Source organism: Dasypus novemcinctus, chromosome 14 (genome assembly GCF_030445035.2).
Source record: "Dasypus novemcinctus isolate mDasNov1 chromosome 14, mDasNov1.1.hap2, whole genome shotgun sequence".
In the NCBI taxonomy this organism is placed as follows: Eukaryota; Metazoa; Chordata; class Mammalia; order Cingulata; family Dasypodidae; genus Dasypus; species Dasypus novemcinctus.
Window position 1 is genome coordinate 40356789 of NC_080686.1, and position 14733 is coordinate 40371521.

Below are 14733 nucleotides of genomic sequence, written 5' to 3' on the forward strand. Positions count from 1 at the left end.
TATGTGGGTTCTAATCCCAACTCTACCATCTTCATGCTGTGGAAAGTTGATTTTACAGGTTAATTTATCCTTTAGCTTCACATCTAAAATGGACATGTTAATTTGTAAATTATAATGTTATTAGAAGTTTCAAGCAAGCATCTATGTGTATGAAGTGGGTAGTAAATATCATGTATAACTCTGAGTTAGTGTTCAATAAATAGTAACTATTCTTAATAACAATTAGAAAGACAAATGAAGTATATCATTTTTGAGTAATCATGTACCAAGTACTGTGCTATGAAATTTTGCATCTCTTTTATTTAAAGTTCTTAAAGTTAAATAAGCTGAAACAGAGAAAATTTATTTGATCACGTGTGAAAATAAATAATTTTCAACAAAAGAAAACTCAGAAGAAATGTCATTCTTAAAGGATTAAGAGATAAGGCATGGCATGGTTTAGTTTTTCTAAATTATTATATATTTTATTTCTTCTGTTTACACCTATCATTAGTATTTCATTTTCCTATTAATTGAATTTGGCAACATTCTTGGCTTCATTTTTGAAGAAGTCTTGGATCAAAGAAGAGTTACAACTTATGGCAGGGGAGGATCATTGGTGTGGGGTGTCAATGATGGAGGATACATGGGAGGAAATTCACCTGGGCATACATATAAGGTATATAAATATGTTCAAGTGTTCAAGGAGCATTGCCACAGTCGGTGAAGATTCACACAACAAACGAAAGAATATTGAACTCTCATCCTGGGGAGCTTTGCCACATTCTCTAATGGAGCAGCAACAATTCCCCCCAAGTACAAGGGCAATGACCACTGAAGAAGGATGGTCCATCGATTGGCTGTGATATTGATAACTATGCTTATGAGCCTTTGCTCTTGACACTGCAACTTAGCCTAGTGCTGTAGGTTGCCTAAGAGTTACCTCCTGAGAGTCTCCATGTTGCTCAAATATAGCCTCTCTCTAAGCCAAACTCAGCACATAAATTTACAACCTTCCCCTGAGCTTAGGACATGACTCCCAGGGATGAGCTTTCCTGGCATGGAGGGATTACTACCAAGCACTGACTGGTGATGCAACTGCAAAAAGTCCTTGAAAAAAAGGGGGAAAAGATAAAGACAAATTAGTTTATATGGCTAAGAGACTTCAAAGTGAGTTGGGAGGTCATCAGAGAGATAACTTTTATGCACATCTCAGCAAGATCTCATAGAAAGCAAAAGTAGATACTATCCAAAATGATGGTGCTCCTGAGGGATCTGGAGACACCCAGGTCCTGCAGTCATGGCTGATAGCTCCAGTGGGCCTTACTTTGGAGGTTGTACTCCCAAATGTGACAGAGTTGGACTCAGATGTGATTTCTCTACACATGCCTCTTTTATCTGTTTATTTGAACCTATAGTTGGTGCTGGAGTGGGTAGGTGTACATCCAAAAGACTTGAATCCCTGGGCTGTCCATGTGCCAGCTGGGCCCCGTGCCTCAACAGAGTTGCAACACCTACTCTCCAGTTCATTGGACTCACCCAAGACAACTAACAAGGAGGTGAGGATGGACAGCCACCACAACAAGGAACTGAGAGAGTCTACAACTGCAAGCAAGAAAGTCCCATCCATCAGTCATATGGGATTGAAGGCCCCTCTCAATTAGAGGGGGAGTGGGCATCACCATCCCAGAATCCTCAGGATTGGGGAATAAAATACAGACTAGAGTAGACTTAACTGGTATTCTACTATAGACTTAATATGATTCTAGCAATGGAAGAAATCATATCATTGATGTGGAGACAATGGCCACTGGAGGGGATGAAGGTAGGGAGAGGGAAAAAATGTGTAATACAGGGGGCATTTTCAGGACTTGGAATTGTACTGAATGACATTGCAATGACAGATACAGGCCATTATATATCCTGCCATAACCTACAGAATTGAGTGGGAGAGAGTGCAAACTACAATGTAAACGATAATCCATGCTTAGTGGCAATGCTCCAAAATGTGTTCATCAATTAAAATGAATATATCACTAATGAAAGAAGATGTTAATGTGGGGAAAAGTGGAAGATGTGGGGAGTGGGGCATAAAGGAATCTCTTGTATTTTTTCTGCAACATTTTATGTAATCTAAGTGTCTTTTAAAAAAAATATATATTTTAAAAAAAGACATAAGGCATGAACTTCAGAGTGAGAGATACCTATTTGATATTAGCTAGTTATCTAGATGATAAATTATATTTAGAGGTAATAAACTAAACAAAATGAGTGATGCCATGTCTAAAAAATGTATTGGATATTCATATTCACAAAAGGAAGAATACAGTCAGTTCTGTATTAATTGAGTGTAAGTCTGTATAATTTCAGTTATTTTAGTCTTGGCTGCACACTCAATATCTTGATATCACCCTCTAGACTTTTGTCTCAACTGAAATTCATAATGCAGTAGATGATTTCAGTGCTGTACCAAGCATTGTGCCATTCTAGATGGTCAGACAGAAATTAATTCATTATATACAACTGATAATTTGGTGCATTAAATTTTGAATCTCTCAAGGTAACTACATTGAGAAAGGCTTTGCTAAGACTATTAAATCTGAATCTCTGAAAGTTGCACTTAAGCCGTTTTTAATGTGCTGCTTGTTATTTTTATTTCATGTTTTTTAAAAAGTTTTTCCTGTGAAAAATCAAATATATATATATATATGTTTTGTAAAATGACAGCAGTGGAGATGAACCGATAAAAAATAAAGAAATGCGATCAATGAGATGAGGAATCTGTGAGACTGATTCCATAGATTTCTTAGATGGTAAGTCCTGAATAATGAAGAGGAAAATAGATAAAACAACTTAATTCAAAATTCCATCTAGAATCAGTAAAAAAATATAACAAAAAATTAGTGATGCTGACATTGTTGCACAATGAACTGAAAGAGACCCCTGAATTTTCTTTTCCAGGAACTGATAAAAAATAGGAATATGTCCAAACTTCTTCCATTAGATTCTGCTTCAACATCAAAGTATATTAGATCTATTCATTTGCTTAAAACTTATTTTAAAGAGGCCTTCTTTAGAAATAGTTATGATTCTGTAAGTAGCACATGATTTTGTGAGGCAAAATATGAGAAAAGAGAAATATCAATAAAGTGATATTGTCAATATCCTATAGCAGCAGTCAAAGAATCATTCTCAGGGCAGTATCTGAGTTAGGAGTTCACCTTCTCTATCCAAATGGAAAGGACTAGCTCACTGGAAGACACCAATTTCTCACCATAAAAAGCAATACCCTAGAGTTTCACTGTTTCTCAAGGTTTCATGGACTCACTGAAGTCCATATATGGCCTCCCCAAGAAGAATTCCTGCTAGTTTTGTTCCAAATATGTTACAAGAATGTTTATTTATTCTTTAATTATGACTACTATTTTAAATGTTTTTGATATTTTTGCTAATGTTTACTAATTGTTAGAATGGATATTTAAGAACATAATAAAAATGTAGATCCCATTCTATTAAATTAATTCTCTCTTAAATGTTTATGATACATGATATATTCTAAATGTTTTACAAATAAGCATCAATATCTTATTTCTGTGCTTAGTGTTTCTTCTTCACAAGATTTTTCAAAATTTATATTTTGAAAATGTATATTACCTAGTTAAATACAAAGATTATGACCAACTAAGATTCATTTATCTCCCTGAGAGATGTATAAACTGCAGAAAAAATTAATCTGATTGGTTATCCCGTTCTATAGAGTTTATAGAGTTTATAACAATACATTTATTTATTTGAGGCTTTGTGTGTAAATGTTTCATTGAAATTATTCAAAATCACTAAATTTATATGTGACCTTTAATCATCTTTTTATGCAGTGTATCAGTCAAGGTTCTCTAGGGAAACAGAATCAACAAGAGATATCTATCAATAGCATACAATTATATGAGTCTCTAATGCAGCCATGGGGATGCACTAGTCCAGGTTCCACAGGCAGGCAAGGAAAGTCCAATGAAGGTTCTTGACGAGTTCTGGGAGATGTTGGCTGTCCAAAGACAGGCTGGGAAATTCTTTCTCAATGTTGGAATCGCTTCCTCTTTTAAAACATTCAACTGATTGGGTTAAGCATCACTCTTGCTGATGGCAATCTCCCTGGTTGATGTAATTATAACCAGCTATCTATGATTTACCACTGCAGTGAAGTCAATGGTGATTAAAGTCCATAAATGCCCTTGTATTACAATTAGCCCAGTGCTTGCTTAACCAAATGATTGGGCACAATTACCTGGCCAAGTTGACACAATAGCCTAACCATCACATGCACTATATTTTACAAGTCAAGTATGACCTTACTCTTTTTTTTGACTGCTTTTTAAAAGTTTTTCTGGATGAGGTAAAAAGTAGCAGGAGTTAACTACCAAATATCTTTTAAACAATCCCTCCTATAGTTTCTAGCATTGGTTATGCCATTTTCCAGAAACTGCCTGAAAAAATGGCCATGTTATATGGTTTATTTTAATGAATCACAAGCACTGCATTTAGTATTTATGGGAATAGCACAAATTTCTTTGTTTTCAGAATTTTTATTAAAAAGTAACATACAACAGTATATATGCATTCCTAAGCCAGTTCAATTCCTTCCAAATCTTACTATTTTAATAATAACATAAATCAGCTTCCAGATTGGCCAAGTGAACACCCATGTAAATAGCACCTCCTAAAAAAGCAACGAACTGGAAAAAATTGTGAAAATATACTTAGGAGATCCACTATATGCCTGTAAAAATCTGAAGTGCATTTATTCAAGGAAAACTTTTGAATCTACAAAATGAACAGCAAGGATTTTATCTGTTTGTATCCTTTATCCTTTCTCTGCAGTAGCTTTGAAAAACAGCAAAATAACAGCCTGGCAATGACAATAGAAGTGAAAACAAGGACCCTAGCAACTACCTGAGGGGGAAGACCAGATTTGGAACATCTTAAAATTCCCTATTCCCAAAGTGTTGTGACTATTTGGCTTGTCTCCTAGTTACTTAGAAAATATCCATTCATAGGCCATTGTAGTTATTTGAACTGATCAGGACCAAACTCCATGGGATTTGTTGCAAATAATTAGTGATGGTTGTTTAATATTGCAGCTGCTTAAAACTAAAACTGTAATACCAGTTGGGGAAAACAAGACCCTGAACAAAATTTAAAAGAAAGATCTTGGAAAAAATGTCTATCTATCTATCTATCTATCTATCTATCTATCTATCTATCTATCTATCTATCTATCTAAACCTTGAAAATTTCTGACATATTCTTGGGGATCTAGGAGGCTGTACACATAGGCATGGCTGTGTCCATGCCCAGGAAATTCCTGAGAGAGCCCATATCTCTCTTTCTGACTGACCTTGAGTTCTGTGCAATCATAAAGTCTAAGGCAGAGTTGAAAACTGCCTGACTACCGGTCTCATCCCAAAACACACACACACACACACACACACACACACACGCTCAGCAAAAGGTGGGGAAAGTTTATTGATTCAGAAATATAAGGTAATCTCTGATCAACCTATATCCAACCTTAAGTTAACTGAGAAGAAACTATAGTGAATCAAAAGGACAGATCATATAACTTTTAGAAAATAAGTCCAGGAAAGTCATGAAAAAATAACAAAGTAAAAAAAAAAATTACTAGAAATAAACCAATGGGGAGAGAATCTGATTTCTAGAGTTGCCTCATTAAACTTTCAAAAATGTCCAATTTTCTACAAAAAAAAATATGAGACAGTTAAATGATAGGAAAGTATAAAACACACCCTGGTTTAAAAAAAAAAAAAGAAGCAGTCAAAAAACTGTCCCTGAGAGAGGTCAGATGTTGGACTGGACCAAGAATTCAAATTAACTCTAATACAGTTATTCAAAGAACTAAAGCAACAAGCCTGAGGAATTAAAGTAAAGAATTATAACAATGTCTTATCAAGTCAAGAATATCAATATAATTATAAAAAATGTTTTAAAAGGATCAAAATAATTCTGAAGTTGCAAAGTACAATAATTAAAATTAAAAATTCCCTAGAGGGACTCAATAACATATTTAAATTTTAAAAGAAGCAGAAATAAATGTTAAGATAGGTCAGTTGGTATTATCCATTATGAAGAATTTTTTAAAAAGGAGGAAGAACAATAAACAGAGCTTTGGAGACCTAAGGGACATCATTAAGCATACCAACATTTGCACATTGATAGTCTCAGAAGAAGAGAAGAAAGAAAAGCTGAAGAAAGACTATTTGAAGAAATAATAGACAAAACTTCCAAAATTTGAAAAAAAATTTTTGCAAACATGTCCAAGAAACAAAACAAATGCATAGTGTGATAAACTCAAGGAGAACCATGCCTAGATACTCACAGCTGAACTATCAAATGCCAAACATAGAGAATCTTGCAAGCAGAAAGACTCAAATGACTCATTACATACAAGAGTTAATGCCTGACTTCTCATCATTAACCATGGAGTCCAATTGGAAGTAGGATGATGTAATAAAAAGAAAAGGAAAAGGAAAAGGAAAAGATTCTCAATCAAAACTTCTATATCAGCAAAACTATGCTTCAAACATGTAGGGGAGACTTCCGAATCAAGTTAGCAGAAAGAGATGCTCCAGGGTTCTGTATCCCCACAGAAGCTTTGAACAGCAAGTCGAGCAGTAGAACATCTTTCTCAACGCTCCAGAAAACTGTTAAAGGGTTGCAATAACAGGGAAAGTGCTGACTCAATTTAAAAAAAGAACATAAAAATGGAGGAACTCCTAACACCCTTGCTGGCCCTTCTGCCATTACCTCATCAGCTTGGTGCAGAACTCATGTGCAGATTCCTGGTCTGGGTCTGGAGGGAGCAGAGTAACCTTTGTGCATACATTGGGATGCATGTATGCCCATGCCTGTCTGGCTGTGATAAGTCTGAAGGATTGAATGAGGACACACATCACAGGCTCACCATCACAGAACTTACCCTATACCTAGAGGCAGCTCAGAGAGCTTTCCTATAGAATGCTATAGAAGAACGGTCATATTACAGATGCTCGAGGCAAAGGAGTACCAGCTATGGGACATACAGTGAAGCACCTGGACCTGTGAGGAAACACTGTCACCTAGGGGAATGAGGACATTGATGCCAGTATAAACAGGGAAATTCTTAGGGTAACTCACATGCTCAGGAGTAGACACATGTACAGAAAAGACCAGGGAGTACCAACACTTTTGCTTCATGCTATTCTCTAAATTCCATTTTATGGTTAAGCTCTGAATGAGGAAATTCTGCATGCCAATTCACCAAAACTAGGAAAGGTGTCTTCTTTTTTTTCCTTTTTTGATTTTTTGTTAGTTTCTAGAATTCAAGGAAAGCTCTATCATAACACTAGCTGGATATAATCTTAAGGAACAGATGCCTCAGACTAATAACTCATTACAATTTCAAAATGTCTGGGTTGGAACAAAAGATTACAAAACATACAAAGAGATAGGAAACAATAGACAAATAAAAGAGAAGAGAAAAGCATAAGAAACCAATAATGAGGAGGAACAGACCTGATATACCAAAGGCTTTAAAAATGGCCCTAAATATATCAAATAGTGAAAGGAAAACTTTACTGCTAATAAGTAAAGGGCATGAGGAAAACGATAGATGAAAATAGCGAGAATATCAAAAAAGAGATAGAAATTATATAAAGGATGTAAACAGAGCTGAAGAAATAAAAAAGTTCCTTAGAGGATTTCAACAGCAGAGTGGAGCTGGAAGGAGAAAGAATCAGTGAACTTGAATATAAGACAATTTAAATCATTCAGTCTGAGTTGCACATAGAAAAAAGAATGAATCAATAGGAACCGGTATTTGAGGAACTTGTGGGACACGATCAAGCATACCAATATATGCATTGTAGAAGTCCCAGAAGGAGAAGAAAGAGAGAAAGTGTAAGAAAGAATATTAGAAGAAAAAATAATGAAAATTTCCCCAAATTTAATGAAAGACATGAATATATATGTATATACAAGATGTTCAATGAACTCCAGTCACGATAAACTCAAATGGACATGCACCAGGTCAAGTTATAATCAAACTTTAGAGTTCCAAAGGTAAAGAGTGAATTCCAAATGCTGCAAGAGAGAAGCAACACATCATATACAAGTGAACCTCAATACGATTACTTGTCGATTTTTCATTCAAAACCATGGAGGCAAGAAGGCAGTGGGATGACATATTTAAAATGCTGAAAGGAAAATTATGCTTACCGAGAAATCTGTATCCAGCAAAACTGTCTTTCAAAAATGAGGGAGAGATTAAAATATTCTGCCCCCCCCCAAAAAAAAGTTGAGGGAATTTGTCCTCACTTGTCCAGTCCTACAAAAAATGCTAAACTGAGTTTTGCAGTTTGCAAGGAAAGCACACTGGAAAATAGATTGAAATCACTTGAAGAAATACAGTTCTTCAATAAAGATAATAACATGGCTAAGTATTCATGCCAGTACTGTTGTATTTTTGGTTTGTAGACCCACTTTTTACATCTTACAAATTCTGAAAGGCAAATGAATGAAATATAATGAAAATATCCATGGTTTTAGATCCATAAATGTATAAACATGTAATTTATGACAAGAACTACTTAAAGGTTGGTGGAGGGTTATAAGAATGTAGTTTGTATATACTACTGAACTTATTTGTAACAAACCAAATGTGATTGATACATATTTAGGCTATCAGATTTAAGCCCTGTGGTAAGAACAAAGAAAATATTGGAGAATATGGAAACTCATGGAGAAGAAATTAGAATACAGATCACTGGGGTGGAGGCAGTGGAAAAGTGGAGTTAATGCATATGAATGTGTATGAAGTTTCTGTTTGGGATAATGGGGCTTTTCCTATAATGGTAGTGTTGTGAATAAATGGTGTGATTAAAGTCACTAAATGGTATGCTTGGGAGTGGTTGAGATGAGAAAATTTATTCTGTATATATACCTCCACAATTTAAAAATGAAAAAAAGGAGAAATTAAAGAGGCAGTGACAATTAAATGCAATATGTGATTCTGGGCAGGATCTAAGAATGGAATGAAAAGGTCCAAAAGGACATTAATAGGAACAAATGAAAAAATAGAATATAGACTTTAAATTTATACCATTACTAAATTTCTTGAGCTTAATAAATGTACATAAGTGAATATTCTTGTTCTTAAGAAATGTATGTAGAATTATGTGTTCAAATAGAGTGATGCATACAACCTACTCTTTTTTTTTTAAAGATTTATTTATTTATTTATTTATTTATTTATTTATTTATTTCTCTCCCCTTCCCCCGCCCCCACACTGGTTGTCTGTTCTCTGTGTCTATTTGCTGCATCTTCTTTGTCCGCTTCTGTTGTTGTCAGTGGTGCGGGAATCTGTGTTTCTTTTTGTTGCATCATCTTGTTTTATCAGCTCTCTGTGTATGTGGCACCATTCCTGGGCAGGCTGCACTTTCTTTCGCACTGGGCAGCACTCCTTGCGTATGGGCCTTCCCTACGTGGGGGACACCCCTGCATGGCAGGGCATTCCTTGTGCACATCAGCACTGTGTGTGGGCCAGCTCCACACAGGTCAAGGAAGCCCGGGGTGTGAACCGCGGACCTCCCATGCGGTAGATGGACGCCCTAACCACTGGGCCAAGTCCACTGCCACAACCTACTCTTAAATACAAGCTATATAAAGATACATAGATGATAGATAGATAGATAGATAGATAGATAGATAGATAGATAGATAGATAGATAGATAGAATTGATAGATGGATTGGTAAATGGATAGATAGAATATTTTGGCAAATGTCACAAAATGTCAACAGTTTTGTATCTGGATATCTGTGGGTGAGCATATTTCATAGTTCTCTTTATAGGGATTGTATTATTCCTACAACTGTCCTGTAAACATGAAATTATTTCCAAAAAAAAGTTTGAAGAAGAAATTAAGACAGTCTCTGCTAAACAAAAACTAAAGAAATTATCTCTAGCAGAACTGCCCTACAAGAACTTTCATGATGAAAACAAAAGGCAATAGAAGTATCTCAATCCATACAAAGAAATAAAAAGCAACTGGAAAGGTAACAATAGGAAAATATAAAGGACAGTATAAATGTATGATTCTTATAATTCCTGTCTTCTCCTACAGGATTTTTTAAAAAACCAAAAAATTATAAAATTGTGTTGATGGGCTTATAATGTATAAACATATAATCTGTATGGAAATAATATTAAATGCAATGCATGTGTATAGATTTCCACAATTCAATTCATTAAATTTCATTAAAGCTTGTCTTTGGTAGGAAAAATTTGATGTTTGAGAAATATTTGAAAATTTTTTTCTAGATTTTTTTCCCCTTAGATTCAGGAAGCAACATTTTCCAAAAAGAAAACAGATTTGAATTAAGTAAAAACTCAGACACCACAGAGCTTGAGTACATTTTATTTGGAAAAACACATTTTCCAGTTCTACTTTCTTAATGGCTTTTCTAAAATAACAACTTTAAAATATGCCCTATTTTAACTTTCTACTTATATACCAGTGCCTCATACTATTAAACAAAATAATTATTTTTAATGTTCACTGAGGGGAATTTTAAAGAATGCATTTGTTACTCAAAATGTTTATTCTATGATCACTGTACCAAGGTAAACCAACCAGAAATCTTCAATAGGAAGCTCATAGCTCATCTCTATATAGTTTTACCCCCTGAGATGGCTCATTTGCTCTTTGTTTTTGCTGATTGTTTGCACTCATTGTTTTGCACTTTGTCTGCTTGATGTTTTTTGTTTGTTTTCTGGTCGCTTGTGCTTTTTTCTCTTTGGGAGGCACTGGAACTGAATCTAGGATCCCCTAGGTGGGAGGCTGCTACTCAACTGTTTGAGCCACATCTGATCCCCGCTCATTTGATTTTGCTTGATGTCTACTTGTTGTTTTGCTTTTTTTTTCTTGTCTGCTTGTTGTTTTCGCTCATTGTCTCATTTTTTTCCTTAATGTCTGTTTATTGTTTTGGCTCAATGTCTGCTTATTGTCTTTGCTTGATGTCTGCTTGTTGTTTGTTTGTCCTCCTTAGGAGGCATGAGGAACCAAATTCAGGACCTCCCATGTGGGAGGTGGGTGCTCAACTGCTTGAGTCACATCTGCTCCCCCGTCACTATGCAATTTAAGAAGAGTATTTCTTCTAAGTTCCTATCTTCCCTAGAAGATTTTAAAAATTCATTTGGCAAACATTTCCTGAGTATCTTGTACTCTCCCTATTATATTTTTCCATCTCTGTGCAAGTCATCTAGCCTCTCTAAACTAATTTCCCTGAAAATACAATGAAAAATTATCATTGCCTACTTCATAGAATGGTTGAAAGGATTCCCAAGAGGTAATATGTGACAGCATTTAGCAAACTATTTGGTTAATAATAAATATCTAATAAATGTTCACAATTATTTTATAGATTTGAGTGTTTTTAATTAGCTAATTAAACAATCTAATCTTTTAATTGTGAAAACCTCTCTAAATATTTCTAAACATTTTGTGATTGAAAAAAAAATAATTAATGCAACTAACAACGTCAATAAAAATAACCTGCACCATTTGATCTTTCTAATCTTTTTCTTAGAATGAAGCTTCTTGATTGGGACTGGTAATAAATAAAAAAACTAAAGATTTTCCACACCCACTTTAATCACTCTATTAATGCTCACGGGATTCTAGTTTAAATCTAATTCCATCCATTTTAATTCCTCATTAAACCAAATGGAGTTTTATCTGTGGCATAATTGAACATATTCTTAATGAGAAAGTAGTAATCATTGAATACACCATTTACACACTGGGAATGGACCAGATATTATTTTTCATTGTGCCTGCTAATCCAGGCTACTATTGCTAGGTTGGCTACTATTAAGAAATTGTGTGGTTGATTTCAAAGAAGTCAGTGAAATAATATGATCTATTCAAACATTCATTCTTTTTCGTTAAAAGTGGAGATAAGAACATGTTGTCAAAAATCTACTCATTAAGAAAAGATAATTATTTTCACCTATATATGATGTGTGAGTCCAGCTGTAGAAGACACAGACAAAATAAAGATGCTTCAATATTAAAATATGTTCTTGGTGCTAAAATGTTTGCAATTTAATTATAGAGAAAGAGGACTATTTAAAATGCTGTAAATAAAAGAAAGATACTCTTTCCCACATCATTTAGATTAATAGCTTAAAATTCAACAATTCTGAAAGGGGGATTTTAAAGGAAGTATAGGCAAATTGCAAAGTAATTTGGGCTTCTGCAACAGCTTTTTGACATTTTAGGTTATCAGTTTGTTACCTATGAAATTGGAATAATATATGTACTTCTCTGCTTTATTCTTTATGGGATCTAATTTTTCAGGCTTATCAGGTAACATCTATAACACATCTAAAGGTATTTTATCTACTTAGAATGAATTCTATATAAAGGAAAATGTTACAGTGTACTCATTTCTATTAAAAAAATATCTTATTGGAGGCTTATTTACTATGCTTTAAAACTGGGTTTCAAATTTTGAGCACTAGTGCAGCTTCTAAGCATGAGAAGTCCTTTCCTTTATCACAGGTCTTGTCAGACTTCGTGGTAGTTTAACTAGTCTTGTAAGCTCTTGGGATTTCATTTTATGCTTTTCAAAAGTGGTATTATATTAACTCTTGTACTTTCTTCACCAGATAGATGAGGCTCAAACTGAGATGTCAGTTCTGAAAAGATTGTAAGGACAGTACCATATTTAAAAATGAAATTATTAGTGTCAAAATGTTATCAGTGCAAAACAAAGTTTTCTTACAGAGAAACTAGATCTAAGCCATACTCCCCAGGTAATAAAAATAAGAAGTAAATAGACTGAATTTCATCTTAAAGAGATTTCACATCATATAACTATAATGTAAATACTGAGTTTCCATCTTTCTTTCTTCCTGCTTGTTTCCTATCTCTTTCCAGGGTGATATTATAAATACATTGTCTTAATTTTTCCCAAATGTTTCCCAAAACTACCTTTAGAAGAATTAACCAGACATAATTATATAAAATGTGACTGGAAACTTCCTTTGCTTTAGAGAGCATGGGTCAAGTATTTCTCAGAGTCAAAAAAAAAAAGACAGACAGAAAGAAAGAAATCCCATGCCAAAAGAATTTAACACTCTCAAGGCTTGTCTTTCTCCTCTTCTTGCAAAACTTTGTGCATTAATGTCCTTATCAAAAATTCAGAGTATATAACTACCTGACATGTTACTAGAACGTACATGGCAGAGTTGAACAATGTAAACAGCACACTAGATATTATCAGGATAGCATTTGATTGTATATTGTAAAGAACAGTTTTTTTCAGGTGAAGATAAGTACATTTAAATGAATAAAAATTTCACAGTGCTTAAGATTTAAGTAAAATAATCATACCAACTTGGAGAAATTAAGGCTACCTTAATCATAACTCAATCCAAAAGAAGCCAAAGATTATTTTTGTATGGCCAAGAGAAATCCTTGACTTCAAAGAGCCTTCCTTTCAAACATCTCAATATAAACTAGAGAAATTTTTATTTGGTGATCAAAAAAGGTTTCTATAATGCTAGTTCTTAATTAAATGGCCTGTGGGACAGATATGTCCTGTCACCAGGTTGTCAGACTTGGTTAAAAGGAGAAATGGCATTTCATTAAATACCCAAGATTAATCTTGCCATCATGTTGTATCTAATGTTGAAGCTCTTACTCTAATTATTCCATTTAAGTTGACATGCTTATAGGACTATCGTGAAAGTAAATGTAAGGAAAAGTGATTAGTTTTCCTGATAGGATTTTCTACCACTCTTAGATTGCTTAACAGGCTGTATTACTTGAAATATTGCTCCATAATATCCCTGAACAAAACAGTCCAGAAAGCAAAGTTTGCCTGAAGTTCTCTTCTCCCATTGTGGTTGGTACCACAGCTCCTTGGAAGACCTTCTAGTAGCCACAAAACAGCTACTTAGATGTTGTATAAAAAGCTTGTGCTCTGTAGTCAGACGGCTCTGGTTCCGTTATCTGCTTCTGCTTTGTGACTTTGATTCTGGCAAGTTCCTTAAACCCTCTGAGTCTCAGCTTTCTCATCTATTAAATTACATGACTTATGAGGTTGTTGTGGGGATTAACTAGACACAATATAAATGTGGAGCATAAAAAGTCAGCTACTGCAAGAAATCATCTTAGGCCTGTTCTTGTATTCATGAGCCCGTGTTTGGCTCTCTGTCACTCAGAGATGTTTGTGGCTGTGAAATTTTCTAGTCCTCATAATTTTCATGAAGGCGTCATATACCAAAAGCACTTACTTCTTCTACTTCAAAGAATCGATTAATGGGAAAGGGTAAGAGACTATTCCCAGATAATTAAAAAAAAAAATTTATTGGCTGCTTTCTGAAGGTAATTGTACCACATTGTAGATGATACAAATATAATACCACCATCTATGGTTTGCAATTTGCTTAGTGAGTGCCAAGGGTAATACCTAAGGCTTTGTGTATACTGTGATTCAATCCTGACTCCATGAGGTAGGTGTCATTTTCTAATTTACAGGTGAGAAAACTAAGACTCAGAGACATTAAATAAATTGTCCCAAGTCACCCAGTTGGTGAGCAGTATATACAATATTCACACATAAGTTCTTAATTCTCAGTACCCAGAATAAAACTCAGTACCCAGATTAAAACTGTGGAAACCATAGTCTCCAT